The following is an 18,321-nucleotide window of genomic DNA, read 5'->3' as shown; positions in this document are numbered from 1 at the left end:
TCACGCGGAATGTTCCGAAGAGCTGTTTGACCTGATTCCGTCTCTTAATTCCACCTTCGCAAGAAATGCCACAAATTTGGGTATCTTATTATATGGAGTTCCTTCATAATGCGGTTTTCAAAGAAGTTCCTGTCAGAAACGAGATTCCTTGCGCCGTGGTTCTAGGATGATATTACATTACCTTCAAAATAAGGCTCTGAGACAGCTCTCGTAGTAGAGTAGACCGTGAGCGGTGGAGATTCAATAAGTATCTGGTAAAATAAAGCAATATTTTAGTAGACATCATCTTAATATTTATAAATGTCTCCTAATGTTTGTTTCCAGTGAACTCCTAAGCTAATGGACGTATTCTAATGGGAACTTTAAGGGGGTGTGTTCATGGATATTTTAACTTCACCGAGTGCAGTTAAGTCCGACTAGAGATATAGGATAGTTATTATTTCGATTTGGGACCCAACATAATTTTTTTTTTTCAATATTTGTTTTGTATCGACATATTTTCTATGAGAAATTTTTTTGACGCATGCTTTGACAGTTCTGCTGTGAAACAATTTCATTATAAAACATTTCATTATTTTATTTAGCATATTTACGAAATAATTCTTGATATTATGAAATATTATTTATATTACTAGCTATCCGACTAGCTAGCTGACGTTGGTCTGTAGATAATAAATAATAAAAAAAAACTGTTTTATAAGAATTTGCCAAAAATATTTCAAAACATCAAGAATATATTTCGTAAAAATGCACCCTGTTGTTATAATGAAATTGTTTCACAGTGGAACTGTCAAACCGTGCGTCACTAAATTCTCTCATAGAAAATAAGTCCATACAAAAAAATATTGAAAATAAAAATAATTATGGGTCCCAAATCGAATTAAAAGCCATCCTATCTCTCAAGTTGGACTAAACTGCACTCCATGAAGTCCCCATTAAAATCCGTTCATTTGTTTAGGAGTCTATCGCGGGCAAACAACGTGCCATCTAATTTATATATATTAGATTATAACGACCCATATAGCTGAGTGGTTAGCGACACTAACCTACTAAGCTAGAGGTCCCGGATTTTAATACCGGTAGGTGCAAACATTTATATGATGAATATGGATGTTTGTTTCTGAGTCGTGGTTGTTTATAAGTATTTATGTAGGTTTAACTAAGAATATAGTTTTAAATATATCGCTGTCTCGCAACCCATAGCACCGGCTATGCCTAATTTGGGGCAAGATAATTTGTTTAAAAGTATGTCAATGTTACATTATATATATTATATTATTGACAAATTCATAAAACAATATTTTATTTATTATGTACAGAACAACGTCTGTCGGGTCACCTAATATAAATACTTTATAACTTACACAAATAAAATTTGAAAAACAAAATCTTATGAACGATGCGGGATTCGAACCCACGACCTCCGGCGTTCCGTGCCGGTGCTTTAACCAACTGAGCTAACCGTTCGAGTGCCACCTCGATATAAAATTCTGTTTGCTTTGTTCAACTCTCAGGTTGTGGCTTCATCTACAGGATCTACTTTACAGTTGATATCCTGCTCAACCCCAATATTTGCTTATTAGGAAATTGACTTGAGATGTCGCTCTTGTAAATCTAAACAATATGCTTATAAACAATTAGCTCAGTTAAAGCACGGAACGCCGGAGGTCGTGGGTTCAAATCCCGCATCGTTCATAAAATTTTGTTTTTAAAATTTTGTTTGTGTATAAATTCTAGAAGTGAGGGTTATCACTTTAAAAACATAACATATTGTTTAGACTTTATAACTTTTAAAATAAGATATTATTATAATATGTGAATTGTGTAATAATTACTGTATTGGAAACAATTTCGTAGTTGCAGCTGGTTCCGCAACTAAAACCAACTTGAACTTTGATGCGCCAATTACCAAAGTGGTGGACGGCTGAGGATCAAACAAATTTAACTTTGATTATGGTCTAAGTTAATCTTCAGTTTTGAATACACAGTTAACATATTATTATTGAATCAGTCAACTATATATATATTATATGAGGCCAAAAATATGAATAAACTAAAATTGTAGATTAATTCAAATTCAAAGTCACTCATTGAACATCAATAACTACCACCACCCATTCAAAACAGACTGCCTCAGACCTGAGAAAAACGGGTGCATAAAACTCAGCGGGCTTCTTTTTATTTAAATATGGGTTACAATCTAATATTGTACAATAAACATATATAATAATAAAAGAACCTGGGAGTGTCAACTTCATTCCCAGTCTGTGGTATAATTAAGAAAATCATTTATGTTATAGTAACGCTTCCCACAGAAATGTTTTTTAACAATTCTTTTAAATTTCGTAACACATTTGTTTTTCCATTTTCGGGGATCATATTGTAAAGTCATATTAAGCAAAGCGTGTTAACATTATGATTTTCAGGGTTTCTAGCAAATTCTTTAATGTGCTTATGAACATATAGAACATTATCAACTATATATTGAGATGCAACAGTCAAAATGTTTATTCTTTAAGCGTTTCTGATTTGATTGTTTAGGACCGAGGTTATAAATAGTGTGAGTATTCAATTTAATTATAAAACCTATTGGCAACTTACCTTTCTTAAATAATCCTTAAGGCCTTTGTTAATTTAGTTTTATTATCTACTGAATCGCTGTAATCACAAGGTAAAACACTGTCATGATTTTAGATGTATAACTATTGTTTGTATATTTGAGATACAACCTGTGCTTAGACGGATGGACGGATAAGTAATAGAGTTACCGTCACCCCTACGGAACCTATTAAATATTTGATACAGAAAACAACATAAGAGGCTGTGTCCCATTAAGATAAGAAAACTTAACCAATTTATGATAATAACGGTACTAACTAAAGGTTTTATTTCAATGAAATGTTTAAGTTGTGATAACAGAGAGAGTGGTCATACTGAAACTTGCAGGGCAAGTTTGTCAGCCATTAATTTGGCATAGCGACATCCCATTCTGCACGGACGCACGCCAAGAAAGGGAAGACATTAGTAGGATATTTCCACCTATACATCGACTCATCACGCTATCTCTGAAACTATTAGGCCCGGAGACGTAAAATGTGGTAGGAATATTCCTTTGACCGAGTAGAGGTCAGCTAAGACAGATTTTACGAAGTTCCACCCGCAAGAGTTATTTTTATTGTTAACGTAACAACGTCTGTCGGTTCAGCTAGTGTAATATAAAAGATATTATATTTAAACGTGATAACTCAATCTGGCTACCTGGTAACATTTACTGTACAATAGTGTAAATAATTGACCTGCCATAAGTCTTTACGACCGGCGTTGATTTTATTGAACGATTTGTCAAACTTGGAATCGCTAATCGTTTATAGGACTATTTTATTTTCCATGAATAGAATTATGGTGAAATAACCAGAGCTTTACAATTTTAAATGGAATACTTTTAATTTTAAAATTAATGTAGCTATTAAATAAGTTTAAATAATAAAATGCTCGCAGAATATCTTTATTTACTTATAGCCTTTCAAAATGATAAAAAGAGAAAAAAATAATAGTTGGTTGAAACCCATTCAAAAAGGATGAGAATTTAAGAAAAATGAAAGGATAAATAAATTACGGGCGATCCGAGGTCGTGAAGCGGAAAAGGGGGTGTTTATTAGTAAAAAACGATTTATATCGATTTCCAGCAAAACTAGAAGTCCTATGGAATATAACCTCAAAATTAGTGTGAAAAATTCAAATAACCAGCTCTTGGTTTTTTATTTTTAACTATTTCAAAAAAAAAATCCAAGAAATTCGTTGAAAATTTACGTTTTTATATCCTAAATACACTGTTTTTTTTTGATTTAATATATTATAGTTATAATATATTATGATAATTATAATATAAACCTTATTTTGACTTTTAAGTCAATATTTATGTCGAAAAAACCCTAATTTTCAATCAGAAATTCTCACGTCAAAATTACCACTTTATCAATAAAGTCAGTAGGTTTTTTGTTCGTTAACATCTGTACATTTTGGTGGTATGAAAAATAATATACATGACTGAAAATGTTCGGATAATTTTAGCCCATCATTAGGTATTTCATAGAGAATTCATACCTGTTTAATTAATCAAATCCATTTGATAATATAAAAAAGGATTGTATAACATTGAATCCTTTTATATCAATAATGAAAAAAAAGCCCTATTTGTTGACAAAATCTTGACAGAAATATATCATGCGAAATGCGCCGGACATTTGCGGAACGTTTTCATTATTTTGATCTTGAAATCTATTTAGTTAAATACCTAAGCACTTCTCAAATTTCATATTTCTGCAAATAATATATTCTAAATCTATTATTACTATGTTTTTTTTTTAAAGGATACAATAAAACATCCGAATCAAATAAAACCCACTTAATACGACTTAATGATATTGTTGCGTAGCAACCCTTCGAAGTATATGACGAGAGTTGTCAAACTTCAAGACATTGTTAATTTCAACAGCTCCGTCAGCAATACTCGTAGCTCAGCGGAAAAGTGTTTACTTTAGACGCTGTAGACCCGGGTTCGCCACACGGGCGGTTCGGTACACCTAACCAGTGTATGGATTTTTTTAGGTTTTGTAAAGTTAAAGGAAATTTCTAATCAGTTCAGGATCAAATCGAACAGAAAAAAAGGGATGGAAAATGTGTAAGCAGGATAAAAATAGTTAAAAGAATTTTCTAGTACAATTTAAATTTAAAGATGGAATGGGAGAATCATTTTGAAAATAGAACGGTTCCGGGGGTATATAAGCCGTACTAAGCGTGGCCTACGGCACTTCTAGTTCTGACTCGAAAGTGTAAAGAAGAAGAAGCAGAAGAAAAGAAGAAGCAGTGAAAAGTGGAAGTGTTCCAAGAAGAAGAAGATAGAAGAGACTTAGTGTTCGGTGCGGTGTGACGCGTTGAAGGTACCGCCGCCCACAAGAGGAACAGCGGCAGACCGGCGAAGCGCAAGTTCAGAAAAAGTGAACGCAAATAAAGACTCGTTCCTATAAGCGGAGTATTATTTCCAATCACTGACCCACTCCCGTGGCAATTGGTGTCAGAAGTGGGATTGGAAAGATGCCATTAGTGCCCAGGAACGAGAAGGGAGTGACCACGCGAGCGGGAGCAGCTGCAGCGGCAGAGGACGAGTCAGAAACATCCGGCTCTGGACTCAGTGCGACCGTGTGACCAAGCTCCTGCCGTAGACATCAGCGCGCTCATGCAGCAGATGGCCGCCATGATGCAAGAACAAGCGCGCCGACAGGAGGAGCAGCTGCGGGCCTTGCGAGAGGAACAAGCGCACCGACAGGAGGAGCAAGCGCGCCGACAGGAGGAGCAAGCGCGCCGACAGGAGGAGCAAGCGCGCCGACAAGAGGAGCAGTTGCGGGGCTTGAAAGAGGAGCAAGCGCGCCAACAGGAGAAACAAGCACGCCGACAGGAGGAGCAGCTGCGAGGCCTGCATGAAGGCCTCTCCAAAGACATTTTATCCGTTGTGCAGAAAAACTCCACCCGTATTGACGCTGTGGAAAAAGAGATCGCCCGGATTGGCAGTGTGGAAAAGAAGATGGACAAAGTTGAAGAGAACTTTCAACGGAAGATGGGAGAGATGGAAATTACCATTAATCAGCTCAGTGGGAGGGTCGTGTGTCCTTCAGCCAACACAGGAGTTTCCTGCGGAACCACATCGAGCAGAAATTTAAAAGTACCTCCCTACGACGGCAAGTCTTCCTGGGCTGCCTTTAAGCTACAATTGGAGACGGTCAGAAGAGCCTGCGGTTGGAGTGACCAAGAAGCGCACTCTGCCCTCACACTAGCGCTCCGTGACGAAGCACTCTCCGTATTGGAAGCACTCGGCGCTGGGAAGGAGGAAGTGACCTACACAGACCTTATTGACGCATTGGAGGCACGCTATAGTGATAAACACCTCGAACATGTGTACCGGGCGCAACTTAAGGACCGCAGTCAAAGGGCCAGCGAAACTCTACAGCAGTGGTTCGTGGAAGCCGAGAAACTAGTGCGTAAAGTATATCAGTCGTCGCCAGCTGCAATAGAAGAAATGTTGCTCCAAGTTTTCATCGATGGAATACGGGACGCCGAAGTTAGAGCAGCCGTACGATTGAGTCATCATACCAGCTTGAAGAAAGCGGTGGCACATGCGTTGGAAGTGGAAGCGGTTCGCCACGATTCTCGGGCGTTGAGACTCCGCAAAATTGTACCAGCAGATTTCAGCCGAAGGCAAGCATATAACCCAGTATGCTATGGTTGTAGGGAGCGAGGACACATTAGGAGCACTTGCCCCAGGCATGAGAGCATAACGCAACGTAGGAAGGATGCGGCGGTCTCAACATCACCGCTGGAGCAGCAGGAAAACTAGAAAGGGCCAGGGCAGTGGGGTGGGCGCTGGCCGGTAGAAGCAAAGGCCCAAGGATCTTCATTAAGCAGACATGTGACGGAAACACTTTAGTTATAGAAGGAATGATAAATGGAAAATCTTGCCGTTTCACTTTGGATACGGGAGCCTCACGTACAGTCGTTAGCCAAAGAAGACTACAGAGCATCGGAAGACTACATATGCGAGAAAATGTAAACTTAACACTCACAACAGCTACCGGCCAGCGCATACCAGTCCAGGGAGAGAAGGTTGCGGCCATGAAAATCGGGGATACGTTGTACTGGCAAAAAGTGGTAATCGCGGATATCACAGATGACTGCATCATTGGGTTGGATTTTCTTCGAAATCATCAGTGTACCATTGACATGAAATATGGTGTATTGAAGCATGGAGGTGAAGAAATTCCAATAAAAGGTGGAACTGTTGGGAAAGTGTTGTGCTTAAGAGACACTACTTTAAATCCGAGATCGCAGACCCTAGTCCCGGTAGTCCTGCCAAGGGATGACAGAGGAAGACCTTGTAAATGCGCTATAATAGAAAGAGAGACATCGGACACGACATGGATCTCAGCCAGGACTGTTGTGGGTAACTCCCAGATTGCGATGGTTCCCGTGTTTAATCCTCATGATAGGACAAGCAAATCATTAGGAAGGGAACAGTGATCGGAGCTTGTGAGGAGATAGCTTGGTTAAGAAAGTGTGAAGAAGGGAGGAAGACCGAAGCTGCAAACCAGGATGTGAACATACAGAAACTTCTGGATGGCTGTAAGGACAATCTTACCAAGCAACAGTTAATAAAAGCGAGAAATTTCCTGCTACGCTACTCCGGGATTTTCTCAAAGAACGACGGGGACATCGGAAGAACTGGTTTGGTGAAACACAAGATCGACACAGGAGACACTGTTCCGATACGGCAAAGACCAAGACGTATTCCGTTTGCACGCGAACAAGAAGTGGAAGACATGATTCGGGATATGAAAGAAAATGGTGTGATAGAACCGTCGTCGAGTCCATGGTGTTCTCCAGTGGTACTGGTGAAGAAGAAGGATGGATCAACTAGATTTTGTGTGGACTATCGGCGTCTGTATGATGTTACTAAGAAGGACAGTTATCCATTGCCAAGAATCGATGACACCTTAGATTCACTTTGTGGCATGACGTGGTTCTCTACTCTGGATTTGAAAAGTGGCTACTGGCAAGTTGATCTGGACCCTAAAGACAAGGAGAAGACGGCTTTTTCAACCGGAAAAGGATTATGGCAGTTCAAAACAATGCCCTTCGGATTATGCAACGCCCCAGCTACTTTCGAAAGGTTGATGGAGTATGTGCTGGCAGGTATATTGGGAGAAACCTGCCTTGTCTACTTGGATGACATAATCATTATGGGACGAAGTTTTAAAGATCATCTTAAGAAGCTCGAAAAAGTCTTCACAAAACTTCAGGGTGCCAACTTGAAGTTGAGTCCAAAGAAATGTTCCTTCTTTCAACGTCAGGTGAATTACTTGGGGCACGTTATCTCGGAGCAAGGCGTTGCGACGGATCCTGCCAAGATAAGTGCTGTCAAGGACTGGCCGACGCCGACAGAAAAGACACATGTGAGAGCATTCCTTGGACTATACTCTTATTATCGACGCTTTGTGAAAGGGTTTTCCGATGTTGCTAAGCCCTTACATCGACTGACTGAAGAGAAAAGAGCCTTTTCCTGGGATGAAGACTGCGAACAAGTTTTCTTAGAGTTGAAGAAACGACTATGTGAATCACCTATCCTCGGATATCCTGACATGGAGGGAAGATTCATAGTAGATACTGATGCTAGCAATTCTGGAATTGGTGGAGTGTTATCTCAGAAGAGGGGAGATCAAGAAATTGTAATTGCATACTTTAGCAAATCTTTATCGAAGCCGGAGAGAAACTACTGTGTAACTCGTAGGGAGTTACTTGCCGTGGTGAAGACATTACAATATTTTAAAAAGTACTTGTTGGGTCGAAAATTCCTCGTAAGAACTGATCATGCCGCCTTGAAGTGGTTACTAGAATTCACGAATCCGGAAGGACAAGTGGCCAGATGATGAGGTGGATTGAGCAACTTCAAGAGTATGACTTTGAAATCGAACATCGAGGAGGAAAAACTCATGGAAATGCAGATGCTTTATCTAGAAGACCTTGTCCGACGGAATGCAAACATTGCATTCGTCAGGAGGAGAAAGAAAATCCAATAATCCGACTGATCAGAACAGATTCGATCGATGGGAACTGGAGCAACGATGCAATGAGGAGAGCTCAGGAAAATGATAAGGATCTTCAACCACTGTTACATTGGCTAGCAAGTGGATCACTTAAACCAAAATGGTCTGAAGTGGCTAGACACAGTACGGCTACCAAGAGTCTCTGGGCACAACGGAATAGTTTGGTGATGCATGACGGGTTGCTCTGCCGGAAATGGGAAACCCCGCAAGGAAAGGATTGCCATCTGCAACTGGTCGTTCCCAGGGAGAAGGTGAACGAGATCCTGAGAGCTTATCACGATGATTCTTCAGGTGGACATTTGGGAATAAGAAGAACTCTCATAAAAATTTAAGAACGATTTTACTGGTTGCATTGCCGTGATGATGTGGAAGACTGGTGCCGTAAATGCAAGAGTTGTGCAGCTGTCAAAGGACCTCAAACCCGGAGCAGAGGAGCTATGAAGTTGTATAATGTTGGGGCTCCGTGGGAGAGAGTAGCTCTGGATATAGCCGGACCGTTTCCAGTCACCAAAGCTGGAAGCCGTTATATAATGGTGGTGAAGGATTATTTCACGAAGTGGCCGGAAGCATTTGCTCTACCGAATCAAGAAGCAGTTACCGTTGCGACGAAGCTGGTGAATGAAGTTTTCTACAGATTCGGTGTGCCTTTGGAGTTGCACAGTGACCAAGGGCGGAACTTCGAGTCACAAGTATTTCAAGAAGTTTGCAAGATCTTGGGAATCCATAAGACCAGAACTACGCCATATCATCCACAGTCGGATGGGATGGTGGAGAGGTTTAACCAAACATTGGAGCGACATCTGGCAAAAGTAGTGGACAGTCATCAGGATAACTGGGATGAGTACATTCCACTGTTTCTTTTGTCGTATGGAAGTGCAATACACGAGACAACAATGGTGACTCCTGCGTACGCCAATTTTGGAAGGGAATTGAAATTGCCAGCTGATTTACTCTCAGGCTGTCCACCGGATACTCCGAAAAGTATAACAGAATATGTGGATGAGTTACGGAAAAAGATGGTTGACATCTACGAGGAAATTAGAACAACTGGGCTTAAGGCAAGTGAACGGATGAAGACCCGCTACGATCGAAGAGCTAATATTCCTAGTTTTGAAGAGGGAACCCTGATTTGGTTACACAATCCTGTAAGGCGAAAGGGGAAGTCTCCAAAGCTCCAACCAAGTTGGGAGGGACCATACAAAATAATCACAACGATAAATGATGTGACTTTCAGGATCCAGCGTACCCCTCGAAGTCCCCCGAAAATCGTACATGTCGATCGGGTGGCACTACGGAAACAACGATGATCGGGATGATCATGTCATGGGAGGGGGCAGTGTTGCGTAGCAACCATTCGAAGTATATGACGAGAGTTGTCAAACTTCAAGACATTGTTAATTTCAACAGCTCCGTCAGCAATACTCGTAGCTCAGCGGAAAAGTGTTTACTTTAGACGCTGTAGACCCGGGTTCGATACACCTACCAGTGTATGGATTTTTTTGGGTTTTGTAAAGTTAAAGGAAATTTCTAGTAAGTTCAGGATCAAATCGAACAGAAAAAAAGGGATGGAAATTGTGTAAGCAGGATAAAAATAGTTAAAAGAATTTTCTAGTACAATTTAAATTTAAAGATGGAATGGGAGAATCATTTTGAAAATAGAACGGTTCCGGGGGTATATAAGCCGTACTAAGCGTGGCCTACGGCACTTCTAGTTCTGACTCGAAAGTGTAAAGAAGAAGAAGCAGAAGAAAAGAAGAAGCAGTGAAAAGTGGAAGTGTTCCAAGAAGAAGAAGATAGAAGAGACTTAGTGTTCGGTGCGGTGTGACGCGTTGAAGGTACCGCCGCCCACAAGAGGAACAGCGGCAGACCGGCGAAGCGCAAGTTCAGAAAAAGTGAACGCAAATAAAGACTCGTTCCTATAAGCGGAGTATTATTTCCAATCACTGACCCACTCCCGTGTCAATATATATGAAACTTAACACATGGTTCTAAATTCAACCATTAATGTGTCCTTCACAAATACTTTAGAAGTACTTATCATTCAACAATTATTTTTACACTGCAATCTACAAAAGCAATATAAACAGACAGCACAAAAGCCCTTACCTTAAAGAAAATTTGGCTAAATATTGGCCCCCCCCTCCACTCGTAAATTCCAAAATATTAACTATGTTCCAAAAGTTGCCAGTACAAGAAATAAGGGATTGCTGGTAACTAATTCTAGTAGGCTTCATAAGTTACATAATAGCTTTAAGGGTAAATGTATACACTTTTATAATAAAACCCAGCCACTGTTCAGGCATTAGCTATAAATAAATTTAAATGTTTTATTAAAAAATGGATTCGTCCAAAATCCTACTACTCCACAGCTAAATATTGAAGTGATCCGAGAGCCTGGGACGAGATTATGGTTATTTTATAGCAATAGCAATGAGAGTACAAAAAACGAATGCTGGGAGAGTTTCTTGAGCCGCTTCTTCTCTCTCGGAGCGCCATTTGTTTCCGAAGCGGTAGTAGTGTCTAGTATATTAGAAATGACATCAAAAATAATTCTAAAGGAATCAATTTTGAGCAAATAAATTTGCTTTTTTGCTCACTTTTATGCTTTTAAAATTCAATCTTGTCCTGACTCGAAATAATGCTAACTATCAAGGGCCAATCAATATTTAATGGAGTGCAGTTTTGTCTAACTTGACATAAAGGATATTTTACGAAATAATTTTTAATCGAAATATTATTGACAAATTCATGAAAAACAGTATTGTATTTATTATGTACAGAACAACGCCTGTCGGGTCAGCTAGTAATAATATAATATTTTTATAGTTGTTACTCGTTATGTTGGGAAATAAAAGCTGTAAAGCATTGTGATTTACTGATTGTTACAGAAACTCCGATGTTTGGAGACCGCTGACTGTGTACGTGTTATGTTTTCAGATTAAGTTATTTGTCGTCCCTAATAGTTATTCGTTACATTTGAACTATTTTCTTCTTTATCATATATGAAATACTACGAACAAGTCTGTTTAATCAATGTGCAAGTGACGATGATAAAAGCTTAAATGATTTTTAAAGTAATGCTTCTTTTTGAACGTTACAAAAATTATCAGAGTGCATTTTTATCATGCGTGCGCCCACCGTGACGCAAATTCGACACCCTGACGTTAGATGGTCAACTAGAACATTTGTATCATACTTCAACTACCAAGCCTCTTGTAACTCGACATATTATGTCTAATGAACCAATGGACGAGAATAAAATAAACTTCAATTTATATACAAGTTTAAAAAAATACCTCTTCAAGCAATAATGTTACGGTATTAAATTTAGTACTTTAAGATTTTAATTAATATTGTAAATTGTTGTGTTTTTGTGTGAGTATTTTTTTATTGCTAATAAAGTATTTCTATTTCTATTTCAATTGCATAAAAATAATTTAATGATAGTATCATTTATATTGGATATTATGGGGTACACGCTATTTATCTATATAATAATATTTTCATTGGTTATACTTAATACAGAGGCACAGAGTCGATAGTCCGCGTACGAAAATCTTCTCGTACAATAATTGTTCGGGCATAAACATTGCAATAACAGAATAAATATTATGTTGAATATTGAAGTCAACACTGATCGCGCATCTCAAATTATACAGTTTAATTAATTTTATCTATGTATGCCCTTTATAGACTAACTGATATTAGTTTCAGGTATAATAATAAAATAAAATTTATTTCAATATCAGCATTGTTCATCACCGTTAAAAATTAACAAATACTCCTACCCTTAAAACTACTCCAAAATGGTGACGTGATCTACTCTAACATTGGCTTAATTGTGGTGTATCTTCCACAGAAGCGACAGTGGGAAGAATAGTATAGGATAGATACACCTTCATAATAATATGTTCTATTATGCAACTAATGAGTACAAAATAAAACATATGAAATGCCTTCACATCATTTAATGTTGCATACAAAGTATTGTTTAGTTTATTCAACATAAAAATTGAATCCTCGTTATTAGGAAGTGCGATCAGGCACATTGCTATCATCACATACAGTACAGATGAAGTTCTCAGTTGGCTCATTTCCAAATATCAACTCACAGTACTATTACATCAATTATAGCACGTGAATAAGTACACCTCAGAGGCACACTCTACAGAATAGCCAACACTGATTAAAATTTTAATGTTTGCATAGCTTATTATTGCATTACAAGTTGCTCTTAAATTACGCCTACTACTGCGAGACTTCACTTTAAATGCGATCCATTTATTATTCTTGTTCCATTTCAAATGCCTTCTCCAGTTCTCCAAGACCATTGAACATGGTATCCATATTTTGAAAGTTATAATTTTGCGCAGCGATCATTAATTAGATTGTGAACCCGATCAATAATTCATATGATGGTGCCTCGAGAAATCTTAAAACTTTGGGATAGATCCTATCCATTTAAATTTTGATATACTCATGAATGATAATGCACAATTAATGCTAAATACTGTTTGAATGATTTTCATTGTGAAATGAAATATTGAATTTAGATACACCGTGAATGTTATGGAAAATTAACTGCAGTAATTCATTAGTGCAAATGACAGTCTCGCCCGCGTTAGCGCAACGTTATGTTGATTTAGCAATCTTCAATCTGAAAAAGGGCTCAGCTTATTATTCCTCTTAACAAGAAATACGGGCAATAATTATTCAGACCGCAAACAGAATAAGAAAAAAAACTACAAATTTAGAATTTTTAATCTGAGAAAGGACTGGGCTTCAACTATTGTTTTGGACTTTGTTTTCGGATATTTATAATTGATTATTAAATTAATATACAAAATTGAACTATGCATTCTATAAATTAATCTAAGTTGTAGGTGTGTTCCTATTAAATAGCTTCATTTAACCCAGTACATTACCAGATATTTCATTGCTGCATACAAATGACAATTACGAATAATTGCAGTTTATTCCGCATTATATTCACAGTGTACCTTAATGAGATTAATATTTCATTTCGCAATGAAAACCTTTCAAACAGAATATAGCATTCATTATGCATTATCAGTCATGAGTTTATCAAAATGGAAATGATAGGTTCAATTTTTTGCACTTATTAATAAGTTAAAGATTGTTGTCTAAGACTTGTTGTCCAAATATTGGTTATTGGGTTGCAAAATTTTGCATACTTTTTTATTATTTGATACTCTTATATTTTCCTGCCTTTTAATCGCTTGTGCCAATAGAAGCCAGACTGTGCCAATAGAAGCGCGAATGGCTATCATTATGTACAGAGTGCTTGTCCCCACGTTAACGTATGGAAGTGAGAGTTGCGATGCGATCACTGCGTAGTATGTGTGGGGTAAGACTGATTGATAGAATTCCGAATGCAGTAATATGAGCGCGCTGTGGTTTGAAAGAGGATTTTGTGAAAAGGATTGAAAAAGGAATGCTGAAATGGTTTGGACACGTGGAGCGAATGAGTGAAGAAATAATGACGCCTCAAATATATAAGGCAAGTGTGTGTGGGCAAGTCGGTCGCGGGAGACCTCGTAGAACATTCATCGACCAAATTGGGAAAGTTTTGTGAAATGGAAAGGTCTGGAGCACTCGCAACCGGCGAGCATGTATGAAAAGAGTAATAAATGTAGAGGAAGCTTGTGAGGTTTGTAAGGATAGAAGCAAGTGGCATTCTAGTGTCTCTGCCTACCCCGACGGGAACAAGGCGTGAGTGTATGTTTGAATGATGAATGAATTAATCGTTTAACTTAGTTATTCAGGATCCTTACATATTATACGAATGGCTGTTTTTCTGCTTATTGCGCTTTCACGCCTTAGCTATTAAGCCCATTATCATGAAATTTTGCATACTTGTTTCCAGAAGTATGGCGAAGGATAATCTGCAAGTATAGGGAATCTTTTTCAAGTTTGTTGAAATGGCGTAGCATGACTTAGGGATTATTTGTGTAATCCATGAATGGTGGCATGAGCTCGAAATCCTTATGAATATTATAATTATCAGTGCCTTAACAAACTTAACATCTTATGTCTCAACGTGACGAGCGCAATTGTAGTGTCGTTAAGTAGTTGTATTTTTCGGATACTCAAGAACCCAGAGCAGCATTGCAATGTTATGTATGGACAGGGCGTTTCAAATACGGCGATCGGCTTACTGTCATTAAAAAAAACCATCTTAAAATGCTTGCATGAAATATGTTTGATGTTGTATTTCTTTGTCGCATCATGGAAAAGAATTAAATTGTATTTTTAATATGCGCGCCCCTAAGGACAGGACATAATTGACACACTTTTTACACAAATTATCTTGCCCCAAGTTAAGCATATATAGCCTGTGTTATGGGTTACAAGACAATGATATATTTAATACAATATACTTACTTTAACATACATTAATTCATATAAACATAAATAAATACATACATTTAAACATCCATGACTCGGAAACAAACATCCATATTCATCATATAAATGCTTGCACCTACCGGGATTCGAACCCGGGACCTCTAGCTTAGGAGGTATGATCGCCACTCGGGTATACAGGTCGTCATATTATTATACTATGAAGTTATATCATTATTACTATGAAGTAAGTCTATAATCAATATCTGTCTTACATCGGATCGTAAGTTGAACAATCATAGTCTACCTATACAAAATCTCTGCTCCAAGTCGCTGGATGGAAACAGACTGGACCAATTCGCGTTCAGTTTCGGCCAGCTCCGTGTCAGTGGAAACGCGCCCCTATACTTGTGTGTATAATTTATACTTGCGTGTTTTTTTTTGTTTATGGAATAGGAGGACAAAGGAGCGTACAGGTCACCTGGTGATCACCGCCGCCTACATTCTCTTGCAACGCCAGAGGAATCACAAGAGCGTTGCCGGCCTATAAGGAAGGTGTACGCACTTTTTTTGAAGGTATCCATGTAATATCGTCCCGGAAACACTGCACAAGGAAACTCATTCCACAGCGTTGTAGCATGAGGAAAAAAGCTCCTTGAAAACCGCACTGTGGAGGACCGCCACACATCCAGATGGCGGGGATGATATCCTAACTTGTGGCGTGTCGTGCGAAGGTGAAATTCGGCGGCAGGAATCAGGTTAAACAGCTCTTCGAAACACTCCCCGTGATAAATGCGGTAGAAGACACACAATGAAACGACGTCTCTACGCAACGCCAAGTGATCCAGCCGTTCGCAGAGCACTGGGTCCCCGACAATTCGAGCTGCTCTGCGTTGCACGCAGTCAAATGGATCGAGCTGATACTGGGGTGCGCCAGACCAGAGATGACAGCAATACTCCATGGGTGGCCGGACCTACGCTTTGTAGAGCGCTAGAATGTAGTTTTGTAATTGTTTACATGTAGGTGACTTATATTTATTTATTATAATAATATGTAACTTTATAAGAAAATCAGTCATACGCTACATCTCACACTCAGAACACATTCATATAATATTGCATAATATTAGCCATAAATAAATTCTAATTAATCGACAAGTAAACCCGCCTAAACATAGTATGTAGGCGATGCACTATATAATATTCGCATAGCGTATAAACCTTTCTAAAAAAACCCTCCTCACCTCCAGCCTTCCCCCGTAAAGTGCGATTAGCACAAATGGAGCCCAGAACGATTTTAACTACAAAATTTTGACTAAAGAGAGGTTTCGTATTCCCCTATTTTCTCCTAGAAAGTTGAGCCTATCTATAACTTTTTTGAACAAGTATGTTCAAGAAGAATGAGTCTATATCCATACGGTTTCTTCGTTTAATATTCGTCCAAATAGGACAGTAAAAAAGGGGCATTTTTTAAGATTTTTGAAGAGTCATATTTTCTTATGTTGTTAGTTGATTGAAAACAAGAAAACGTTAGGACAAAGCTAAAGCTTGAACACAAGTCACAAAATCTAGATATGCTAAAGCATATCTAGATTTTGTGACAAAAATCATTACTTTAGAAGCATTGTTCAGGGAGACAATAGGGGACTCCCTTTGTATGGAATAACGATGCTAGCGTCCCTCTTAACCATTGGTTTAATTACATTAATATTATCACTTTAGTAAACTGCTGTTAATTTAACATAGCAACCGGATTCGTTCGTTAATTCGACCGGTTTGTACAAGATTAAAACACCAACAATAAAAACAACATTTGCAAGTATATTTAGCCCATTCTTAGATACAAGGTAAACTTAAAATGTTCTCTTAAAAATTGCTCAGACCATCAGGTCAAATTTGAAATGCAGAGATGGTTACACACATTCACTTATGTAACCATTGGAGCTATTCTTAGAATGATAGGATAGTATTCATTTAATGTTAATAATTTGTAACTTGATTAATCAGATACTCACATACACACACACACACATAGTGCACTTTTTGACCTTTCGGTTCATATTGGTAACTATAGAATGTAAATTAGTTGTCTACAGGACAGGCTATGCCTAGTGTAGGACCAAATACTATGTAATATTATGCGATAAAGTGTCTGTATATCTATATATATAAAAATGTTCGTTAGTCTCGCTAAAACTCGAGAACGGCTGGACCGATTAGGCAAATTTAGGTCTTGAATTATTTGTGGAAGTTCAGAGAAGGTTTAAAAGGTGAATAAATAGGAAAATGCTGCTAAATCAAATAAAAACAACAAATATGTTTTTCCTTTGATGTGTCCATACATAATTTCTATGAGAGAATTTATTGACGCACGGTTTGACAGTTCTGCTGTGAAACAATTTCATTACGACAGCAGGGTGCATATTTTACGAAATAATTTTTGATGTGACGATATATTATTGACAAATTCATATAAAAACATTATTTTATTTATTATATACAGAACAACGTCTGTCGGGTCAGCTAGTAATAAATAAATGAGATTTTGCCACAATATATCATTATTCCAATATATTATTTAGTAGATAGACAAACCGAGTGTGTGTCACACCAAGAGTATCGAAGTATAAGCTAGATAATCCGTTGATCCTGATGGCTGACACTGACAGACGTTGTTAAGCTTGTTGGGGACACTCTGTGAACCAAGCTTATAAAAATTTACAGGTTTTAAACCGAGGGGTTTGTATTCCAGGCTTATAACTTCTTAAGCAGATTAATTTAAAAAATAAGTTTAAAATACGATCTCATGCTGTGCTTGCTATTAGCAATTTTACTAATAGATTAAATTCGTCGATTAGTCTGATATTTTTTTACAATATTTTTTATGGATGTTTGATCAACCAGTTCTATATATGCGAAAACTTAATGGTGTTTAGTTTTTTATATATTATCAATGCTGGTTTTCCGAACAATAAAAATAAGACAAATAATTCATTGTTTGGAAAATAAATGGAAAACTATTGGTAAGTGTGTAGCGATTTAAGATAGATATTAGCTCTCTTGATTATGTGACTTGATTGATATATAAAATAGTATTGTCTCTATTTAAGCTTATTATAAGCAGGCGAACCCTTTATACAAAATTACTACAATGAAAGCAATATAATAATTAATTAATTAACTAATAAGAAATAAATAATAATAATAGTATCTATGTAATTATATTTTTTTTAAATGTATTTATGTTATTTTTTTATGATAGGAAGTGATCGGAAGAGCAATGCCGTTCATGATTTTTGAA

The sequence above is a fragment of the Leptidea sinapis genome, chromosome 36 (assembly GCF_905404315.1).
Source record: "Leptidea sinapis chromosome 36, ilLepSina1.1, whole genome shotgun sequence".
Classification (NCBI taxonomy): domain Eukaryota; kingdom Metazoa; phylum Arthropoda; class Insecta; order Lepidoptera; family Pieridae; genus Leptidea; species Leptidea sinapis.
Note: the sequence above shows the minus strand (reverse complement) of the source record.